Raw genomic sequence first — 24,907 nt, 5'->3', positions numbered from 1 at the left:
AACCATGTGAAAATTTATATACCTGCTTATAACAGAAGGAACACAACACCACTAAAGATATTGCTATAAATCTAGAGTATGTGCCATTTGTATTTACGTCTCCATTTTATAGACGTATTCGATTTTATTTATTAGTTGTTTCATTAAGTCGGCTTTTGGGGAATATTTATCCGCACTAGTAACGAGCCACTTTCTATGGGCAAACGTCACAGAGTGTAGTATTGATGTGATTTTAGAATGGCATGATTTGTGTTCGTAGTTGGGTTCAAGTCAGAGCCGGATATGTGAGCAAGTAATTCCTAATTGAATCAAAGGGTATTGATTGGTCGTGCATCTCCATCTGAAATATTTGTGATAGAGACTGAGATATTGTACAATGGAATAATTGAGAAGTGGTTGTTACATTATCTGGATACCCTTATGAATTGCTGATATGAAGGTAAATATAGTGGAGAGATGCAGATGAATTCTGGTTCAAACTCGTGGTTAGACTGTCCATCGACAGAGTAGTATAATATTTCCCTGTCTTAGTGCTTGAGTTGTATTTTTATTTATATTTTCATGGTGTGAAGTACTGCATCTACGTTACGGAATCTTAACAGATAGAAACATTGCTGTTGTTGCTGTTGCTGTTGTTGTTGTTGTTGTAGGGTTTAACGCCATTTTTCAGCACATGATAGGCTATACATGGCGGCCAGTATTAATGGTGGAGGAAGAACACAGGAAAACCCCCGCAAAGTACCACCGACCTACGAGAAGTTACTGGCAAGTTTTCTCACATACCCACATTGGCTTAATCCGAGACTCGAACCCACGCAGACAGACGTGAGATGGCAGTGATCCATAACGGAGAGTGCTTTAGACCACTCGCCCACTCGGGGCCCCTTATAAACATTGTAATTGTGGGGATGCTATGCAATTGTGAAGTTGTGATGTAAATGTGTAGTTATGACATTTTGTTGTCATTGATAGATCAAATGAGCGTACGTGTGTGATTTAGATTTTATAACGTAACTGTAAAATTTTTGCTTCAGTCATATTGCCACGATGTCTTCACTGTGGCAGTTTATCGTAATGTCTAGCACTGTGGCATCATGCCAATGACATGCATCATGATACCCCACCTACTTACATGATCCCGCAACCTGGCCGACTTGTCATGACACTAAATTCCTAATGCTGAGCTCCTAGCGAAGCAACTGTTAGTATCATTTTTATATTACTTTTGTATGACTTGACAAGGCATCGAACTCGTGACTTTTCGCATCCAAGACGGACGCGCTAACCACTTGGCCGCCTGAGCGGTCGATTGATTAAAGGAAAATTATTTATAGCCTTGACGCATTATTAGAACTCCTAGTTGACAGAAATAGTTATCTAAAGGACTTTGGAAATAAAATGAAAATATGTTACTTATAGCAGATTTCACGCAATTGATAATTTGCTTGATAGATAGAACCACTTAGCGTATAGAAATATATCATATCGAAAGAGAATCATATGATTCAGGTAATCATATATACTAATATAAAAATTTCCTGTAACTGCGCCACATACAGCAACGAGTGAAATTACGAAGAGAAACAAAGGAATTAGTGATGCGGAAAAGAACGTTGGAACATTGTAAGTTGTCATGAGATTTCTCATTTGCTCTATCCCAGGTCTGCTATAATTGAGAGCTTTTATCACCAAATATAATGTTGTGATATCATTTAATTTAAATGAATGTACATGGTAGGGTTGGGATTACGTTTCATGCATGATAACTTAATATATGTATGTCTAAATTACAACCTTCACCTTTGCAAACACCTGAACTTAAAAGAGTTTCATTTCGGCACATTTATCTTGCGCTTTGTCCAATAAATTTATTTGGTACTTTGTATGATATCTTTATCTTGTACACTGTAAAATATCTTTATCTGGTAGTTTGCATCATATATTTATCTTGTACTTTGAATATTAATTATAGAATGGTGACATTTACCTTTGGTATTTTATATAATGGCACTAAATATTTACTAATATTTTTAAGGTTTTATCTTCCGAAAGATTTGTTGCATTTCTCTATAATTTCCCCTTTGTCACCTAATTGGCATTACATAACCAGTATTGTGATGAAATGTCACGTACACCTTGTTTATAGAGAGACATTAATTTGGCAATGTTTCGTCACTTCCACGCACTGTAATTGTTCCATTAAGTAAGTACATCGATGACATTATCTGTCCCTGTTTTTTCCTGTATATACGGAAACGAACTTCATAAATGTACCCAACTCGCCCGGCAGCCTGGTGTAATATTCTGTGTCGGAATTGTATAGGCAATAATTACAAGACGTAAGGTTACAAGACACGTATCTAGCTGTGAATGACACATATGAATTTATGTATGTTACCAGGGACGTTGGCTTTAGTTATGACGTATATTATGATCATCGTAATGTAATGTTTCGAGCTACTGTATTTTATATTACTCGTTCTTGGAAATACATATCGCACAATTAGCCGTGTTTTTTTATTCATGTTGATGATGTTTCGAGTTACCTTTCATTCAATCACTCATATTTAACACAGTTATGAGTCGCTTTTTTCTCAATGATTAATATCCTAAAGAGACGAAGAGAAAGAAAACAATAAATTCACCGGGGATGGATATTACTGGAGATATATTGAAAACGTAGTGGAAGCTGGAAATCCAAATCAAGAACAACAACCAAACAAGCAGAAGACATTGTGGAACTATATTAAGTCCTTACATGGAGACAACTGTATTGTGGCACCACTCACGGAACACGAGATACTACATTCAGAAGCATCAGACAAGGCTAACATACTGAATCGTCAATACAAGTCAGTCTTCACACAATAGGACCAGAGCGATCTACCAAGCCTACATGGAGATCGTTAATGACATCCAAGTTACTGAAAAAGGTCTATACAGCTTGTTGAAGAAAATTAACCCTCATAAGACCACCGGACCAGTCATAATTACAGCAAGGATCCTGATACATCTAGCAGAAGATTGTGCACCATACTGATAAGTGGAAAAGAGCAAACGTGACAGCTATGTTAATAAATGGTAAAAGATTAGAGGCCAGCAATTATAGTCCTGTCTCCTTTATATTAATTTGCTGAAAAATGCTTGAACACATCATAAACAGCAGCATGATGCAACATCTAGATCACTTCAACATTCTAACAGACTAGCGGGTGAGCTTGCACAATCCTTAGACAGAAAGAAGCAGGCTTTCGATCGTGTCACCCACGAAAAATTATTTTGTAAGTTGGACCACTATCGCATCAAGGGTAATACACATACATGGATCAGAGATTTACTGACAGACAGAATGCAGAGAGTTATAATTAATGGAGCGACATCAGACCCAGCGCCGGTTCTTAGTAGTGTACTTACAATGAGTGTTTTGGGTTCCATCCAATTCATGGTGTTCATCAATAACCTACTGCTAGTGTCAAATCCAACATAATACTATTTTGCAGATGACTGTATAATCTACCGGGAAAAAATTCCCCCAAGGATTGTGAAATCCTTCAAGAAGACCTGAGCCAAGCGGTCCTATGAAAAAGAACTTGGGATATGTCGCTCCAACTAGAACAATGCAGCATCCTAAGAGTTTAATGGTAGAAATCACGAATCTTGTCCGAATATACTCTTAGAGGGCACAAGCTATCAAATGCGCAGTCAACAACATATTTCGCGGTGGAATTGTCCAGAGACCTGTCTTGGAAAAGGCACATAGACTAAATTGAGAAAAAAGGAAACATTAACTTTGGTTTCCTGTGCCGCAACTTCCAAATCAACAGTGGAGAAGTAAACAGTACAGCAGATTTCACCCTGGTTCGACCAGACCTTAAATACTGCCCTGTTGTGTGCAACCCACGTAATAAAGACCTAATAAATAAGAGAGAGATGGTTCATATGAGAGATGTTAGATTCACCACAAATATATATCGTAACACTAGCAGTGTCAGTGTAATATTGAACCATCTCCAACGGGAATCAGTCGAATCCAAGGAAACCAAGGCCCAGCTAACCATATTGTACAAAGTAGTGAACAACCTAGTGGAAATATCAGCCGACAAATACCTGACCTAGCATACAGCAAAACTAGGGCAAACCACATGAAAAAGGTCCAATTAAAGTCAGCATCGACAAATTGTTTCAAGTTCAGCTTCTTCCCATGTACAAGAGGGACTTGAAACAAATTATCATCAATGACTGCAGAGGCTCCTGTTTTGGTCTCTCACAAGTAGGGAGACTTCCCAAATCACATTATAATAATCTAGTCAGCCACAAGTCAGAACTAGTGATTCTCAGGATTATGCCAGTTGAGGTTCCTTATGTCATCGCCGCTACGATATTCCGATTGGTCCGAGTATGAAGGGGTGAAAAAGTACACTGACACTCTTTTACATATTTCTGCCTTTCCTATCATTACTGTTCTGACTGTCCTATTTCTTCCACTTTTGCTTTATCAGTGATAACGCACCACCCGTTGTTTAAGAGTCAAATGTGACTGCGTCAACGTATTGACATATATATATATATATATATATATATATATATATATATATATATATATATATATATATAGATAGATAGATAGATAGATAGATAGATAGATAGATAGATTGATGGATGGATGGATGGATGGATGGATGGATGGATGGATATATATATAGATAGATGTTTAGATAGACAGATAGATAGATACAATAGTGTTTCAAACATGTATGAGGATATCTACGATAATACTTTCGCAATAGGATAACCAAAACCAGGAGTAATTAAAACCACCACCACAATCGATACTGTTATTATTAATACCACTTTCTATAATATTAATATCATCGACAGTTGCAGTACCAGCACCACTACAATGCAATACTGCTACTACTACTACTACTAGAGTACACCTCTTATGGGCGTTCATGAAAACGATCATTTCGAACGTTTGCCAAGCGTCTCTCTCTGTCTCTCTCTCTCTCTCTCTCTCTCTCTCTCTCTGTATTTTGATATATCTAGCGATTATATTTTCTTTCAGAACATACCCCGAAAAGTATTCAACCATTATAGCTCAGTGCATCCCATACAGTGGTAGATGTTTGGTCATCCAATCTCATATGTGAACTCATTTGTTAACATTACTTACATATACACAATGCAAATCTCGATTGTAATAACCTACTTTTGTTGCTGTACAGCCTATGCTAAGCTGAATTGTTATCGTAAAGGCGGAGCAAGCAATATATAATATTCAACAGATTTTCATGTTGTTTCTTTCTTACCTTCAAATATGTATTCAGTTATAAGCATAATACAGAAAATGGGGAAAAAGCAATGCACTAGAGTCATCATGGGTACTTTTCAAAACGACCAATTTTGTTTCTTGTATTAGAATGATTCAACATTGTATCCGGTTTTATCGGCAACAACACGTAATGCTTAAATTTAAATTTGCAGAAAACGATAAAATCAACATGCCATTACATCATTTAAATGCTAGATGCTAGGCAATTCTGTATTGTTAAATGGGGGAAATTGTATGCCAGCAATGAAATGCAAAATATCTTCTGAAAGCAATTCGCCAAATATATTTACTTAGATAACCTAAATGTCAGTACTGAAATTAAAAGTGAACATACAAGTATTTGCTTCAATGATGAATATTATGAAGACGACGACAATAATAATTATGACAACGATGAAATATCAATGTGATCAATAATGATGATGAAAATACTATTATGTTCATTATTTGAACAAACCAACGTCCGGTGAATGGTCCACAGTGCTTTTCGTCCAGTCTCTATGACCAAATTTCAGGAGATAGGTATAGCCTCCTTAGATAATCAAACGAGGTACATAATCGCTGTATTCAGTCACAGATACCAAGATAATAAAATACATGTGCAAGACAGCTGGGTTAGTAAGTGTTTTCATAATACCTCAAGTGCAAATTCTTCTCAGTTACATAATATGTAGTCCTCAATCTCACCTCAAGTCAAAGAGTTAAACCTGTGATTTCTGTTTTCCAGTCAGACCTTCCACTACAGTAAAGATCCGGACAAATATGGCTGTTTAACAGGTGCCTTCATATACCCCTGACTGCTATAATAAAAGGAATATTATGTACATTCTGAATTATCTTCATTGTAGCTTCCGCTCTAAATAAACCTTCAGTCTGTGAAAATATTGCAACCACAGCAACACCCTTATGTTGTCAGAGGGCTAAATATCGACATGGTCCTCTGCGTACGTAGATAATCAGGAAGCGATAGCATGCTAATTATGCTGTGAATACCATGTTCAATGAAAAAATATGTCACAGCCTGTCAAACATTAACTTTTGTTGCATGATATCTTTAAATTTGTATCATTAGCTTATTCCGGAAGCACTATCGTGCTCAGTGCCTAAAACTTGTACCTGATAGATTTAAACTCGTATCATGATTTTCTACCGTAGCAAGTACAGTACATACGTTCCTAAATTCTTCAAAAATATACTATTAGACAAGGAAAGATTCGTTCACGCCAAGGTTGAAAATTTACAAGAAATGGGATATATATGATAATAAGTTAATGATATAATAAATATAGATTGTGATAACGTAGCATGATGCTTAACAGGGATTTTACAATTGGAAAAAAACAACAACATTAAAACCTGCAAATACTTTTGAAGATTCGTATGCTACCTACATTCATTATACACGACATCAAGGTATATTTCTATCTAGTATATGTAGACATCTGAGCATCATAAACAGACTGGCAATAGTCATTTGTTATGGTTGAATCATGACGGGATATGAAACAATTGTTGGTGTGTGTTATGCATGTTTCTTGGAATCAGTCCTAACAAACCCAATTTTCGTATGAATATACATCGTTCTTCAAAAATGGAGGTTTCATACTCTGAAAACATTCCGGGTATTCTTATTGCTTACAGGCCAATTTAGTGTATACAGATCTTGTAGTATATGAGCTCCTTGAACTGCAAATATTTTATTTTATATTGATTTTGTGTCATTCATCGGATGATAGTGCCGATAAATTTATTTTGCATGATTATTCATTTTCTTTGTTATGTAGGATTATTTTTCATTTGGATCATTCTGTACAAGTGTCTTGATAACAAAGTGGCTGACCAGCAATGTTACAAATAAATAGTGTGATAATATGTTTAATTTCCAAAATTCAAATTCAAATTTATTAAGAGCATTTCCTCTATACCTGTCTGTTAAATGACGATGACCTCCAACTTTGTCTTTAAATATTTTTATCTCAGATGTATCATGTATTTATACTCTTTTTTGCGCTTGAAGAACAACCGATTATTAAAATCTAATTGAAATCAGTATATTTGTACTGGATCTGACTTGAGCAAACAATAAGACGCTAATGTTTTCATGTTTAGTTTTAGTCCAGGATAAATTTCATTCTATATATAACTTTCACAATCATAATACATAGTATATAGAACTTACTGCTTCTGCTATTTTTTTTTTTTTCTCAGCCATATCTTTGACGTACTTTGACAGAGCATAATGTACAGACCTTACTGCTTCTGCTATTTGTTTTCTTTCTCAGCCATATCTTTGACGTACTTTGACAGAGCTCTGCAGAGTACTTGTGTCTGTGTGGATGGTAGAGCACTCTATATTTGCATGGGTGTGAGTAGATAATGGTACATGTATGTAAGTCTTACACCCCATGTGATAGTTTATAAATTTCAGATGTGTGATAACATAAACATTTTCACCCTTTTCTTTCCTTACTCCACACATGATACTCTGTCACTTTAATGTTTGTGCAAGCATGTGTAAACATTCCCACCCTTTGCCCCAGTTCTCCATCTTATGATACATACAACTAAGTGATTGTACTTTTGTTTATGAATACATCCACGTCACTCCATCTTCGGACAGGTAAAACTGAATGATGGTTGTTTATTTATGTGTAACGATTTCTACCCTTTTCATTCTTTATACCTCACGTCAGTTATATGTGGCTATATGGAATTTAGGGGGAGTATTGAATGGTTTAGTGACGTTTATAAGAGGATTTATGGGAGTCATATGTTTATAACGGTGGAAGGACTTTAATTCTACTTACAGCACTTGATTTATATTTCAGCATTAACCGATATTTTACATTTTGACTTGGTGTGACACTGGTCTGTAGACATGAGCTGATCAGTAGATAATAACAAAGGCCAGTAAGTGTGAGTGCTAGTTAGTCTGCACACTTTACGTTCAACCTGTATTTTTAATATTACCACTCCCCTGTGAAATTTGTGTACCTCGTCAAAAATGAAAGAAAGAAGAAAGAAAGAAAGAATTATGACAACTAACTGGAAATGTCATGGTAATTTCATGATCAATTAATTTTTTACCCTTACTAAAATGTCAGCGTTATTACTATCACTACATTCATACCAGTGCCCAAATCGTTTTCATTTTGTTTGCCCTTTATAACCGCTTTACTACTGTTAGGTGGACATGTTACCCACTGTACTACAGCCGTTAATCGAATTGAAAAATATTTCCAGCCAAAGCAAGATATGTGCTTTATAAAGATTAATGTAATACCAATCTCTCAGTATATCTTGTTCTACAAATTCTTTAATTGTATCATATATGTTACTCAATTAAAGACCAATGTATAAAGCCTGAAATCTGAAATATAACAACTACTACTACTACTACTACTACTACTGATAATAATAATAATAATAATAATAATAATAATAATAATAATAATAATAATTTGTATTATCTCATATAAGAACCGAGAGAGGGAGGATATAACATTTCCTATTCTGCTATAATATACAAGGGACCAATCGTTAACTACAGCATGAACCACAACGACTTTAATATAAACGATGATGATGATGATAATGACAGTGAATAGATACTCTTCCTAATTATGCCAACGTAAAGACATCCATATATTTTGATAACGATATGTGATGTAGAACTGATATTATTATGTAAAAATTACATTTCTTTACGCAGCAAGATTTACCTCAACATTTTGATTTCTTGACACCAAAGATAATATACATGGTTTACACTCCCAGCGCAAGCCATCCACAGAAAACAATAGATCATTGAACACTTATTTTATTGTGGAGAAACACCTTTTCATAACTTTGTTATAGTCGCCTTGATATTGTACTTTTTGACGTTTAAATTGATAGGCTTCTTGTATATTGTTGTTGTTCTTGCTGGTTACTATAGATCTTGGAAATCTCAGGTTACAGAGCAGAAACCGTAACACCCCATTCAATGACCTGACCTTGGAGTTTCTGAGCCTGTAATTTAAACAGGTTTTCCTTACATAAGTGCAAGGCATCCACAAGGTTTATAAACTGTTGATGGTACACAAATCAAACTATTATGTGGAAACTAACTGGTAATATTCAGCTATAATATACAAGGGACCAAGCATTAACTATAGCAAGAACCACAAAGACTTTACTTCAAATTAAGATGAGGATGACAAGCAATTGTAATCGGCATTATGTTTTCAAGCTCGTTGTTCCACCTTGTCACATACAGTTCTCCCACTGGTCAACCCCGCATATTGCACACTCGATGCAAGATAGATGGACGGAGGGACCACTATGTTTGGAATATTTGTCACCTCCATGACATAGTATTATTTAGATCATTGAGCCTCCCCAGAATGTGTCGTACCCGAATAATTATTTAATGTTGGGAACACCAACGGAAGTAGTCGCAGTATCAACAGGCATACTTATGGCGACTTCAACCCACCTTGCTTCATAAGGCAATTGACCATCAATGAAGTTTCTGACATTAGGGCTGGTTTTTCAAATAAAGGTGGTCCTGCCAGACATGGGGTGCTTTAAGGCTTTCCTTTATATCTGAGAGTTTGATATCAAGGGTTCTCTCTTGTCGTTTCCACTTGTTACTAACCATATAAAAGTGCTCACCCCCACATGCCAACCTTGCATTTGAGCAGATTATGACATGTGCTTACAGGGCTACCAACTAAATTCCCGTTCCCTATTCTGCCAGTGAATCAGGAAGCATCTGATTTTCTTCAAGGTCTTTACCTTCTAATCTACTGGAAATGAAACAATTGCAAACTGCACATGTAGAGACAGACATGATTCATGAGATCCGCTGCAATATTGAAAAAGTCCAAGTGTTCAAGGAATACTCTCTTATGATAAAGATTTTGAAAGAAAATCTATATGATATTAGGGAAATTCAGTTGATTCATTTGGGAGAAAGATGGACTAGGCTCACATGGGTGAGTAACTCCATATCCAAATTAATGAAATGTTGGGAAATATCAAGCACTGTCTTGTGTGTATTTACTATCCACCTGATACGTCGAACGAGACAGAGAAAGGATGTGCGTATCATGAATCAAAGACAAACTAGTATTTCTGTAAGATGACATATATGTACAGTGACATCCCGAATGAGAATTTCTTGCGGAAAAGGGTGATGATGGATGTCCAATGTTTGTTTAAATGCTCGGGGACTGCTGATGCAAGATAGAGCACAACACTGAAACACTGCTACTTTGTTGGCTAAATGCAGCTAGATATCGTCTTCTGCGATATGACATGGGCTTGGTCAGTTTCCATCATGTACGGGACTGATGAGAGGGTAAGGGGTTGACGGAACGCGATTGTGTGGGCTAAACACAATTTTGTCAGCACACAATATGCTAAACATGGCAGCCAGTACAATTAGTGGTTGTAAAACGTAAGAAAACCCTAGACCACATACCAACGGGAAGTTACTTGAAAGCGTTCTTACATGACAGCATATGCTGAGCCTAAGACTCGAACCCATGTGGCTAAAGGTGAGATGGCAGTGAACAGTAAAGTCAAGCACTTGAGAATGCTTAGTAATCTGGGGCATCCATTGAAGTCAGAGCTCTTCCGAAAATAATTGTATCAACTACTCATAATGAGCGAATAAACTGATCAATGAGCTGTGAAACATAATAAGCCTGGTACAACATGAAGGTTGCCAGGGACAGTAGAGCAGACAAGTCATTGTTTGGAGTTGGGAGGAGTACAAGGAGAAAACCTGTCATCATATCTATAACACTTGTCATCCCATCTCTGAGGCTGCTTGTGATGAGGACAAGCCGAAAATAGATTAGCCCTGACAACTCTTGAGGCAACTCCTGTTCTTGCTGCATGTTTTTTTATATTCATCGCCGATATGAGTGGGAACTCACAATGAAGTAGAAGAGGCTGTTAGGCATTAGCCATAGCGTGATAATCCACTCTTTTAATAACCTTGGAGATGCAACTGACTGGACCCGAGATGTGACCATTCTCGACCTTCTCTGCCAAACGGTACACCATGAGACGCCAAATTCAATAGGGAGGAAACAGAAACCACATTCCATATTAGTTTTGAAGTGGCTTTGGAAACCTTGTATGTCCGCCTTGTAATACTAAGGAAACAACAATATATGGCCGTGAAATCATTGTCAAGGATAGGCACAACCATAGCAGAAGTCTTTGATGGAGAAATTATCATATTTGGTCACAGTTTTAACTTAGGCATATTGGAATCAAAACAATGCAAATTTTACATAGGGGCATTCCTTTTGGTTTTCATTTTGACTAATAGGTTTTGCCTTATTCATTTTCTAATTTAAAAGAGCAAAAAATAAAATCCAAGCTAGAAATATTTAATATATGCATCATTGTAGTGATACAATATAACGTATAACTAGAATCCCAAATGTGAGTAAATGTATCATTATAGTGATACAATGTACAGTATAACTGCAATTCCAAGTCATCATATGAATCATTTTAGTGATACACTATCGCTATAATCACAAGTTAATTATATATGATTGTAGTGATACAATATACAACATAACTGCGTTCACAAGTCTAAATAAATCTGATTATGTTTTAACTGGAAAACAAAACACATTTCAACAAACATATTTGCAAGGTTTCCAGCCATATTGTTTCCAAAATTTGTATGAAATTTTAGTGGTACTGGCTTACAAAAATATAAGTAGATTGTACGACATTTTGGTCTTAAAATTATAAGGAGGTTTTAGGGCACATAATATATTGTTAAAAGCTTACTAATATTAAAATCTTAATGCAACATGTAAAGTACTTGACTACAAATTAGACAATATTAATTAACCAAAAATTTAATCAGATATCACATATTATGAGGCAAAAGTACCTCGAAGAGATCCATCTTCTACTGTCTGAAAGGAAATCAGAAGATTCCTAGATATGTACAGTTAGTCTGCTGAATCACTAAATATTGAAAACACTTATTATGTCAGAGCTAACATCTTCTAAGTGATAACGATATGAATGGCACCATTTGCATCTAAGACCTGTAGATATCATATGTATTGTGGTGAAGAAAAAAATCTTGTTTATATGGTATTTATTCATCAACAATAGCTCTCACAAGAGCTTGCAAGATGGTCATCATAGCAGTCATCCACTTTAAAAAAACAAAGACAATATGAAGACTCTGAGTGAAAACCCATTTAGATATTTACAGCCATTGAGATAAAAAAATTAAAAAAAACGTTTAATGGGCACGTTGCAGGTTACATCGCACCATTTTGGTTTGCAAAAAGACATCTTAAGATGTTTAGAACAAGTAACAACAACAATATTGAGCTAGCCAGCAACATACAATGAATGCGAAACACTAGATTATGGAAGTATGACCATTACATAAGCTCATCTGGTAGATAAATATACACAATGAAGTTGTTGTAACAGTTCAAATTATTTCAGAGTCTTTTCAATCTTGATGATATCCTTGTGTAGACCAAGATCAGCATCATAACTGCTGACGTTCAGGATCATCATGATACCATGCTGAAGTTCAAGATTGGCATACATCTCCACTGTATAGTACAAGTGTCACTAGAAGCATAAATCTCCACTGTTTGGTACAAGTGTCACTAGAAGCATAAATCTCCACTGTTTAGTACAAGTGTCACTAGAAGCATAAATCTCCACTGTTTAGTACAAGTGGTACTTGAAGCATGCATCTCCACTGTATAGTACAAGTGTCACTAGAGGCATAAATCTCCACTGTTTATTACAAGTGTCACTAGAAGCATAAATCTCCACTGTTTAGTACAAGTGTCACTAGAAGCATGCATCTCTACTGTTTAGTACAAGTGTCACTAGATACATAAATCTCCACTGTTGGTACAAGTGTCACTAGAAGCATGCGTCTCCACTGTTTAGTACAAGTGTCACTAGAGTCCTCTTTGTAATTATTCTTTGCTATATAGCTCCCTGAAACAATCAATGTATCATCGGTCACATGATCATCATATGTGTCTGTGTATCATGTACAACTAAGGTGATTGCTGCATGAATAATAGTGAATGTGTATCATGTACAACTAAAAGTTATTGCTGCATCAGTAATAGTGCATGCAAACAAGTGACATTGCATGATATATGTGCCATTATCGCGGTTAGCAGAAAACACTTGTATGACTTTCAAGCAGCAGTAGTTATAGTCAGAAATTTGACAACTAATAAAATTGTTCAAACCTACATTACGTAATATTTTGTACGAAATTTTATGTTTTTTCTTAGTGAAACACCATTATTCACTATTTCCAACAAATAATATGCACAATCTCAATAGACAACACTATAATTGATTTGTCTCCCTGCTCACTACTAACACAATGAAATGACTGGTCACATGACCATGCAATGCATTGCAAATTGTTCCTATAGAGCCCGTACAATGCTATGTCCTAATTATGGCCACATACAGGTGAAATTCTAGGTTAGGGATTCGCACAATGCTGAAATCCTAATTCATGCCACTTAAAGTAGTGTCTTTGACATGGGATTACGCATGATGCTGGTTCCAAAGTTCGGCTACATACAGTAGTGGCTTTGGGCATGGGACTAAATATGATTCTGGGTTCTAATTATGGCCACATAAGTTAGTGACGCTAAGCATTGGACCAAGTAGTTAAGGACAATGTTGCTGTTACATTGGATCCAGTCATTAATTTCTCTTCCCAAGGGTAGTAGCTCTGACAAACAGGAAAAAAGCATAAAGTTATTGCTATAGTTTCCACTTTTAAAACTCATATGGAGTGCTATCAGTAGTAAGGGAAAATGTTTAATGGGTGTTCTTTATCATTTAAGCTCTAGCATCTCTTTACAGTGCAATTTATAGGTGTGTGATCAATAAAAAAATCCATAACTTTACATAATGCGTTGAAAGATAAGTTGTTTTCTCTTCGTTTTCCATGACAAAACTCATTTAAAAATGTAAAGAGTCACTGTAAAGACTAATAGAGAATGCCAATAATTTCGTCTCTTAAACATTAAAACAAAATCTTATCACAGTTACTTTCAATTCACTTAAGCATGTCAAACTTTCACATGTTGAAAACATCCACTTCCACAGAAAGTAATATAGAATTATAGATAATAAAAAAATGCCCCAGTGGGCAAGAATGTGACTTTGCTAAGGGTACAAAGAAGAGAAGGTGATGTTCCCATAAATATAATAAAACTTTACATTAATTAATGTATGAACGTGTGACACTTTAAATGATATCATTATCGTCGCAATAATATCAACTTCTTTCATTCGGGTAAAATAGTAACTGTAATACTAAAAAATCTTTCTCTAACGATAAATGATGAACACTTCTACCAAGCAGAAGAACAACTCAGCAAAAGAGCAGTCTATTATTACAGTATAAAACGTTCATTCAATATTATCTGCATATATGACACTATTAAACTGTGATGTAAAATGATGTGTATGTAACATGACGACACAATTTATAAAACTGATGTAAGTTTAGGTACATATGACATGATGGCACAATGTACGAAACTGTAATGTAATATTAGATGCAAATAACATGATGAAACTGTATAAAACTGTAATATAATATTAGGTGCACTTGACATGACACACTGTAAAGAACTGTGGTCAAATAGTATGTATACATGATATGCTGAAATAATATTTTTATTTTAATATAAAATGGGATCATCTCCTACTAGAAAACAATACTGAAATGAGCTTTACATTCTATATTGATGTTTTAATACTAAATTTTCCCATGAAGTATCCGGAAAGTTCTAAAATTTAAACCTACAATAAAAGGATGGTTGAACTGAAATTAACCTTTCAACACAGTTGTTCATAAGTTGTATTCATACCCTGCCATCATATCACACTCACTGTACTTAAACTTTTTACATGTTGCTGCCATCACATCACACACACTGTACTTATACTTTGTACATGATGCTGCCATAATATCAAATACACGGTACGTACACTCTGTACGTGTTGCTGCTATCACATCACCCATACACATATGTACGTATTCTTTGTACCTGTTGCTGCGATCCTATCAGATACACTGTATATACAAGATGTACCCGCTGCTGCCATCACACACACTGTACTTACACTTTGTGCATAATGATGCCATCATATAACATACTATACCTATATTTTGTACCTGTCGCTGCCATCATATAACACACACACTGTACTTAAACTCTGCACCTTTTCAAGAATTCATAGTATAAACACTGTACTTATCAGATATGATTTTGTTGTTCGTAAAGGTACTGAAAAAATCTAAAGGGGTTGTGGAGATCCTCCCCCAATAATGTCTTGAGCGGTAGTGCCGCTGATCCAGGAGCTTAGGGAGCCGAAGGCTTCTGGCAACAAAACGCATTTTAAAAATCATAATAAACTACTCCTGGAGGACCTTATTAACAAACTAATCATTTGAAACATTAACACGCTTATCATAATGTTCAACTTTACTTAATATTCATTGTTAAATCAAATTATTCTTCAACAATATTTTAATCGCATGTTAGTGTTTACCCTGTGAAAGAATATAAAAATATAAAATATGCTGTTTACCAAAACTGTCACTGATTGTAAATCAAGGTCAGCAACTAGATAAAATGTTTCAAAAATAAAAATAAACAAATAAAAATGTCTGAACCGAACTCTATTATTGACAATATCAAAACCAGTAAACACATTTACATTACAATAGCATGTAATGAAATAAAATAAAAATATTTAAAACTAACAGACAAACGATTTCCAACAGCACTATATAATATCATTAGTTTTGATCGAGGTCTCTATGCTATATTCGAAGGAATGAACTTCATGATATGATGTTGACGGGAAAAGATACAAAGCATTATATCCTTCTAGTTGGAATGGACTTTTCCAAAAGATAGACAAAACAAGAAATGTATTTATATAAATAGATTCATAAATAGATTCCAGCTAGCGGTACTGTAATATTTTAATTTTTCCAATATGTTTTTCTCTTCATTCTTTGCATGATTTACACAAAAATAAACCTTATTAACCTATCTTTTACTATAAGGAGAATCAATTTTGGTAGTGAGGATGAAGACAACATACAATATGAGCAGACCTCTAATTAAACAATTTTCACACTTTCGACTAGGAGTTTTTTTCCAACTTAATTCAAAAGAGGAATGGTACTCTTCTCGTAAAATTGAATATATAGGCCCGGGGTTAACCACCTGTGAGCCATAATGGGGTTGGAGTGGTTATTTACTCTGGCATGGCAGATCTCGATATGTGTTCAAATATGTTGTTATAAGACAATAGTCTTATATGTTTGGCTCCATCGACCTTGGGCACACAGGCATTTGATTCATGGAAAACCAATGATACACTCTCAGTTAACACAAGGTAACTAACTAGCGCTGGTCACAATCTGACCCCTCGATGACCCTGTTATAATGTTTACACGCTATCTGCGTATTTAGTCACTCATAATGTACACCACAGTCAAGAAGATATTCCACACATTTCCCACATGTAACATTTAATTACCTTACTTATTTTTAATGGCAACTTTTACTTAAAGATTCTTTGGTACTTTGTGCCTTGTACACTTGAAGAAATATCAACTTCAACGCTTCCGGTCTAATTCGGAATGAATGCGATTAGATCCTGATGATTGGTAATTTAATTGACGGTGTCTTTTCAAACATATGTATAAATCGCCACATCAAGGTATAACCTGGCAAATATGCGATCGGAACAACCTCTTTTTCGTCAAGCCCCTTTTTTCTGACAAGACAGAAAAAAGGGCGCTGTTCGATCTTTATATGTGTTCAAGATTGTACGACATTCGCCGGGAAAATTCAAGAGTATTTACCACTTCTTGACATGAATAAATATTGATCATTTTCTTATTATTTTCTAAATATCTAGATTTAGAAAGTTGAAATCTCTTTGCGCATGAAAAAAAGAATTTTAAAAATGTTAGTATTTAGTCAATAAGTAAGTAATTATTCAAATTTCAAACGAAATTAAGCTTATAAACTGCTAAAAATTGCTTGCAAAAATTTTCTTATTGTAAATACTATTTATTTCTCGAATCTCATATCCGAATCAAATCACCTTCGTGTACCAGTCACTACAAATAATTAGTTATACGGATCATCTAAATTTACAGCAACTTTGATCATTGGTTTGATTTGTTCAATACGTATATTAAAGACACGATATGTTTTACATAATTACGGAGTATTTACAATATTAGATTTCTCTACTCAATTAATTACTGCTGATTTTAATTAATAAATACATTTTTCTAAGCCTATAAATTCATTTTGGTGTTTTACTCTTGTTCAACGTCTGTCCTTCATTTACTTTTAATTTATTCATGCATTATTTCTCTCTTTATCTCTCTCTGTTGTCATTTTGCCTGATTTATAAATGTTTACACATATTGTAATTTTATGAAATCATGTTAATTTACTAATGCAATTGATTTACATTTCATATGGATTGCAAAAGAAAGGTTTATTCTAACTTGTTAAAACATGTAGCTTTACCACATTTGTTAACATTTATTGCAATAAAATATGTTTAAATGAAAAACAAAAAAGAAACCAATTAGCCACAACATATTATACTCAAAACTAGGTGGAAGCAGCTTTTCCATAAAATACTAACAAATTGCAACATATATAATGTTAAATTTTCAAATATTTCCTCAGTATATACTATGTTCATCTGTAGAAACTATCATATACTAATTTAGTCTATACAGCTATATAAAATCTGACGAAAACCAACACAAAAATACATTTTTACACACTAAATTGAAAGAAATTCCAGTTTTCTTTTACAAAATTTCATATACCCTACTGCAAAAATCATAGGAACAAATCTATTGATCTATGTTTTTATGAACAATCCCTACAACTGCCCATTTGTAATTCACAAATAGAAGTTCAACAGAACCCAGTAAGTAGCATATATAATTCCCTTACATAAATTATTATAGTAGTCATTAGATAATGGTTTTAATCTTCAATAGTATTTTAACTTAGGAAAGGAATAGTTAATAGTCGCATAAACTCTGAAAGCAAATCATATCTGCATCGCAGCTGAAGCAGAAACATCCAGTGAAATGCCATTAAAATCAGACGATGCAGTGACCATTTTCCAAGCAAAAAGTCTGTTTTAATCTTAATATTATAATAAATGTTTCTTATCATAAAGTCGACGTTGATGATTTAATCTGTACTACAGGCAACAGCAACTGTGAATATTGGTTAAATTAGCATTCCTATATGACCAACTGTAATTTCTCTTTGCAGATCAATATTGACCAAAGTCTTCAGGTACAGTACACATGATATAATTTGATTTTGTTATTCACTATTATGTACATGAATGTCAGAAATCAGCTGCAACTTCAAATATGGCTCCCAGGGTACAAGGGATGATGTGATAACCTTTAAACCGACTGGTCATTGATTGATTGATATATCAATGCATAGGATTAAATGATCATGGTTGGATATTTATCGATGTGTAAATTTTACCAGATCCATCGCACAGTAACTAAAGCTCGACAAAACAAAATATAACCCCAAGATTAGTGACAGGCAACTGTTTTTGGATGGAAAGACAAAATACACAGGGCATATAATAAGCTCAGTTTTTTAAAAAAAGTAATACTAATATGACGATTTTGTAACCTTTCTTGAATCTTATCAAGTCAAAAATGCACCATTTACAAAAAGTGCATTTTAATGGCTGCCATTTTGAGTTTGTTTTCAAGCACTATATGTGGGAGAAAAATTACATTAGACTGTATTTACTGAGTTAAATTACAATTATGTGACATCATATAATTCCTAACATATTATTGTAGTCTCCGATTTAAAGTAACTGGGCTACATTTTACACTATCATCACGTTTTGTAGTCTGGATGGTTTGAATTATGACTATGAAGGCTTCAATAAGTCAGATAAAGGATATGATCACATGGTAGACAATACTAATTTTTGGATAATGTATTAAATTTGTATGATATAGTAATACATATATAGGTAAGCAGTAGATTAGAGATCAAGAAAGTTCAGCCACTGTTGGATAAACGGCTTCTATGACTTGATGATGACTTGGTTCTTTCATGATTTTCAAGTATGTAAACAAATTATGTGAGAAAAGAATTATACAGCAAGAAAGATAATACTTACTTTTAAACCTATTTATAAATAGCACAAATGTACAAAAAGGCAAAATGGTTCAATTGCATGTTCAATTTAAAATATTCTACACTGCTCAAAATTGTACAGGAAGGTCTGTTTGCATAGAATCATTTAGGTAGCAGGTGTTATATTTTCAACGAACTGGACTGTGTGGCTTTGGCACATGTAAACTCAAAGTCAACATTGTGATATATGCTACGAGGTAACATGTCAAAGAAAATCATGCCTACAGAAAATATACCTTTGAAAGGCCACAATGTTACAGATGCTATGATTTAAAGGTCAAGGAAAATCATGCCCACTGCTACAGTGTACCTTTAGTAAAATAACTCGTACAGCAAAGATGTACCTTAAAGAAAATCTCTCCAACAGAAAAGGTGTGCCTTAAAGAAAATTACTCCTACAGCAAAGGTGTACCTTAAATGAATGCACTCCAAAATTAACTGTGCCGTACTGTGTGTTGGCACAAATTAACATCACACGATGTTGCACAGCATCACCTAATGTACTAAATATATTACTGCCACATTGCTTGGAAACCGGTCCCCAACATGGTAAATTGTTGGAGTACAGGTACCTCATCTACCGCCCAACCACTTCTAACCCACGATCAACAACATTACAGGAGAACATAACCTTAGCAGAAGGCAATAATACAATAATATTTATCCTCTATTTAGAAATACTACATATAACTCACTTGATATGCAATCCACATATGAAATGGTGGAGATACACGCAGCTCATACTGTAAGTTCTGTCCCAGGTAAGATGTAATCTTAGAGAAATTCAGTTAAATGAACCTTTTAACTCTGCTGCACATGCTATGTATCAGGCGTCGTGACTTTAACAATCACCATCCTTGTTATTCTTGCAAACACAACATGGTTCTTAAAGTACAAAGTCAATCTATGGAACAGGTCAATGTTGAAAACATAGTAGCCACAGAAGATGAGATCTTCTGATGTGTCCTTTTCTTGGTATCTGGCCAGCGGGAAACACAAGCAGCAAGAAGCCTATGGAAGATGGGAGGTGGCAAAAACTTTCCTGTAAAGACGCATCGCAGGCGTGGTGTGCTCACCATGTGGGGATCTTGTTCAGAGGAGATAACTTCTCTTGGAGATTCCTGATGAAGCAAACAAGGAGTAAGGAAGTAGTTCTCCTCCTAAAAGTATTAAAATATTATATATGTATACCCAAATTGGAAACATTTCATGTTATAATGTTTTGTATCAAGTTTTAAAAAATAGATTTAGCAGAGAAACATTTTGTGTCATTGCAGATATCTGATAATGAATCAGCATCATTGTTTTTTTTCGGGGGGAGGGGATTAACGCCGTTTTTCACCACACGATAGGCTATACATGGCGACATGTATTAATGGTGGAGGAAGAACCCGGGAAAACCCCCATAAAGAACCACCGACCCACGGTAAGCTACTGGCAGGCTTTCTCACGTACCCACATTGGCCGAATATGAGACTCGAACCCACGCAGACATAGGTGAGATTTCAGTGATCCCTAACGGAGAGCGCTTTAGAAGCATCATTTTGTACATTGGTGTAAAGGTCTTTATGCAAGGATGTTTCCTGTCAAGCGTTGTCAAATGCTCTTGTTTATGGGAAAAATATATGTCTATATTTAGAAACACTGTCGTATTTGATTTGGCATCATTGTTTTGTATGTTGATTATATACTTTTGGGGCAATAAAGAGTTTATTCAACATATGAGTATTTAAAAAATGGTTCATTGGCTTCGGTGGAACGTTTTTATTTTCAGTTATTGCAGATCGAAAATATTTTTTTGCATTCTCAATTCATTATAAACAATTTTGCCCAAAACGTTTACATCATGATCCATGGAAAGAATGTCATAGACACCTCTTTGAATTTTATGTGTTTACTTTATTTAAAGAAATATGTACAAAAGTATGCATAAACTTGAAAACAAGTATAATTCTGAATTCCCTTGAACCGGAAAAATGTTTCCTATTGTTAGAAAGGGAGAGACATCCTGTATGATACACATAGTTAAATTCCAAATTGATAGCCAATGATATTTAAAATAAAAAAAGAACATAAAACACTAAATTTGGAATTAAATGCGAAGTAAATACAGTCTTTGAGCAGTAATAGTGGCACATCCTGTCAGAACACCCCGTTTCGGAGGTTAAATAAACACCACTTTAAGCCAGCTAGAGTCTAACCTAATAAGGTCTACATCACATATGTTGTAAGAGACCAAACAGTTATGGGAGGTAGGAGTGTGGCTATTGAACTTTTTACTCCGAATGGAATACTTTTTATTCATACCTAAACAAGAATTTGCACGTTTTCCAAAAAGAATCATAATCCCTTTAGAAAATCCGATAACATATCCATAAGAGAGAATTGAATTTCATTTCTACGGAAACCAGATTAGTAAGAACTGTCATCACTGTAAAATATCGACAAGAATAACAATAAATATTTTGTACATTTCTACTTGGGAAGGTGTCATTTTATTGAATCGAGATACCTGACATAGCGTCATTTTTAACAGCCATAATTATGACCCAACAATTAACAGTTGTAACACTGCATATTTTCAATAGTAATCCCTCTGTCCCATTCAGTGAAAGTTAATTTGTAAACCAAGAGTTTCAAGTCTATTTTCCAACAAATGAAATGCATTAAATAGAGGACACCAGATCTCTGCGTCCAAAATCTCGCCCTTTCTCTTTAGTACTAAATTAATATATGGTATATTTTATTTACTTATTTACAGGAAAGATCTGTATGATAAGTTCCCCGTACAATGAATCAGTGTTAACATTAAAATTTGGATTTGCGAATGTTTCTTATCGAAGGAAATATGTTTATGTGCCTTGTGCAGGGACACACCATCATAGGTGAACCATCTTTAATTACAATGTCTAACTGCTGGGGGCGGAGGTGGGGGCTGGATCACCAATCAGACCCGGCTTTGAAAACAATGTATGTGCCCATTAGGTCCTTACAATGTGTATTTGGGCCATATGACTCCAAGATAAGCAAAGCATACGCTGTACATTGAACTTAGTTCTATTTTGGGACGTATGACTAAAACAACCTGCAACAGAAGCTGTACATTAAACTGAATTTTATTTGATAGGGTTACCTATACTACATTACTGCATTTATAAAAAGGTAAAAATATTTTATCAACTGACACTTAAACAAGCATTATTGGGGGTTTGCATAACTTCACTAAAAAATATCTAATATCAAATATTTCAAAACGATTTTGAAATAAGCCATACATGTGCACAAGGAGCTATGTATGGATGTCTTTACACTATATTTTGTAAGTATTCATACTATTAGTCACTAATTATATATATGATATGCCTCAATATTACAGCTGTATGTTAAGAGAAAAATGAATATAGAGTTTTTGAACATTGACAATTGTTGGTGAAGTTTGTGAAGTGGTAGTAGATCCAAATGATTTGCAATGAATAGTTTCAGCAGTGCCCATCATAGTCTTCCTCTGGCCAAAATGCATGTTGTAATTACCACATGAACTTTATATGTACATGAACATTATATGATGTAACGACCCATCAGGCACACAATGTTTATCTGATGTAATAATGATCAATCATGCATATAAACTTGGCATGCTATAATAACCAATCAGGTACATGAACACTTATATGCTGCTATGACCAATCTGGCACAAGAACTTTATATGCTGTAATTACCAAACAGGCACATAAACCTTAAATAGTATTTTTATTGTAAATTACCAAGTAAACATTGGGTTATAAGCAAACATATGAGAAACTGTTTTGTGCTATAAATAGTAGCACTGATGTCCGACTTAGTCAAACACAGACCACTGCATACACACACCAGAACTTTAGTATGTTTATTATGGCTTTGAACTTTCATTATGCCCTCAAATTGTATGCTGTCAAATTAATATGCGACACTTTCCTACATGCAACATCCAAACATTATAGCTGATGTTCCCGTGGTATGCAAATTATGTATATTATTGCTATACCAAAGAAGGATGACAGAGTTATCTTTGCATGTTTGGCATTATGTGCAATAGGTTTGTAGATAAATGTTCACATGTGATGTGGTCAGACCACGTGCATCTTAACAAATGATTAATGCCGGCAAGTAAAACCGATTATACTAATGCTTAAACGCTTGGGAAAACAAATTTTACAAATGAAAAGTCATAATTCATATTAAAAGCATAGTTATCATCGTCGATTTAATTACGCTGAAGAAGGACTATAGTGATACATTAATATCATATTCTTCTGATCTCCTGAATGCTCACTGTTGAGAAATATAAAATCAAGAGGCGTGTCATGTGATACATTTAGTATAACCAATGAACGAGATATTTAAATGGCACAATGATAATTGCTTAATAGCACTAAAACGCTGTTTGAAGTATTACTATTAATTTATTTTGATAATCAAAGGGCTGACGATATAATATAATTTATTCTGAAATTCACTTGCACAAGCTTGACTACTGTATGCTGAATGAGTCATGTTTTGAAACTGCTGTATTATTGCAATTTGCATTAGCTATTTGGTCACGTGTTTGTTTCACATGTAGAATCAGAATATTATCCAATCTAACCAAAATATATCACTCTTAAGTCAATGAGTTAATGGCATGGTCATACGAAAGTACGAATGCTACAACTTTACGAAGATTGTTTTAAGTTCGAGATTATTCACGTATTGTTTCATTGAGGTCATGTATAAGTTGCCCATCACACAGAAACAGATAGTTACTGTTATCTAACAAAATCTGAGATATAATTAAAGTAACATACATTAATACGTATGGGGAAATTCAAAATAAGCACAGATCGTTGCTTTTAAGAAATACATTTCAAAAGCGGACCACAAAAGAAAAAGTGTATCTTGGATAGAAAGATATCTGAATATGGTAAGAAACAGCTTTGATCCGCAGTCAAAGCGCACGCACCGTATATGTCAGACACTGTATACTGTCAACTCAGTTCAATAAAGATCGTTGTTCTTGTTTTAGGGTTTAACGCCATTTTTCAGTACAAGATAGGCTATGCATGGCGGCCACTATAAATGGTAGAGGAAGAATCCTGGAAAACCCCGGAAAGAACCACAGACGATAAGCTACTGGCAAGTTTTCTCACATACTCACCATTTCCGAACCTGAGACTCGAACCCACTCAGACAGAGGTGAGGAAGCAATGATCCGTAACGGTGAGTCCTTTAGACTACTAGGCTAATCGGGGCCCAGTTCAATAAAGATAAAGAA

The 24,907-nt window shown here is 34.7% G+C and overlaps 1 long non-coding RNA gene across 1 annotated transcript in view; it reads left to right on the top strand.

Annotated features, from left to right (window-relative positions):
- The first annotated feature begins 257 nt into the window (after window positions 1-257).
- The window catches only part of LOC149784309 (uncharacterized), a 30,145-nt gene continuing 5,495 nt past the window's right edge, over window positions 258-24,907 (top strand). The window contains exons 1-2 of the long non-coding RNA XR_016413841.1: window positions 258-439; window positions 18,712-18,735. This is a non-coding gene — a long non-coding RNA (uncharacterized LOC149784309). The remainder of the gene's footprint in view (window positions 440-18,711; window positions 18,736-24,907) is intronic.

The sequence above is a fragment of the Sinohyriopsis cumingii genome, chromosome 14, assembly GCF_028554795.1.
Source record: "Sinohyriopsis cumingii isolate HCF-2022 chromosome 14, ASM2855479v2, whole genome shotgun sequence".
Classification (NCBI taxonomy): domain Eukaryota; kingdom Metazoa; phylum Mollusca; class Bivalvia; order Unionida; family Unionidae; genus Sinohyriopsis; species Sinohyriopsis cumingii.
The sequence above is the reverse complement of the archived record's forward strand: the minus strand, read 5'-3'. Positions and strand labels throughout refer to the sequence as shown.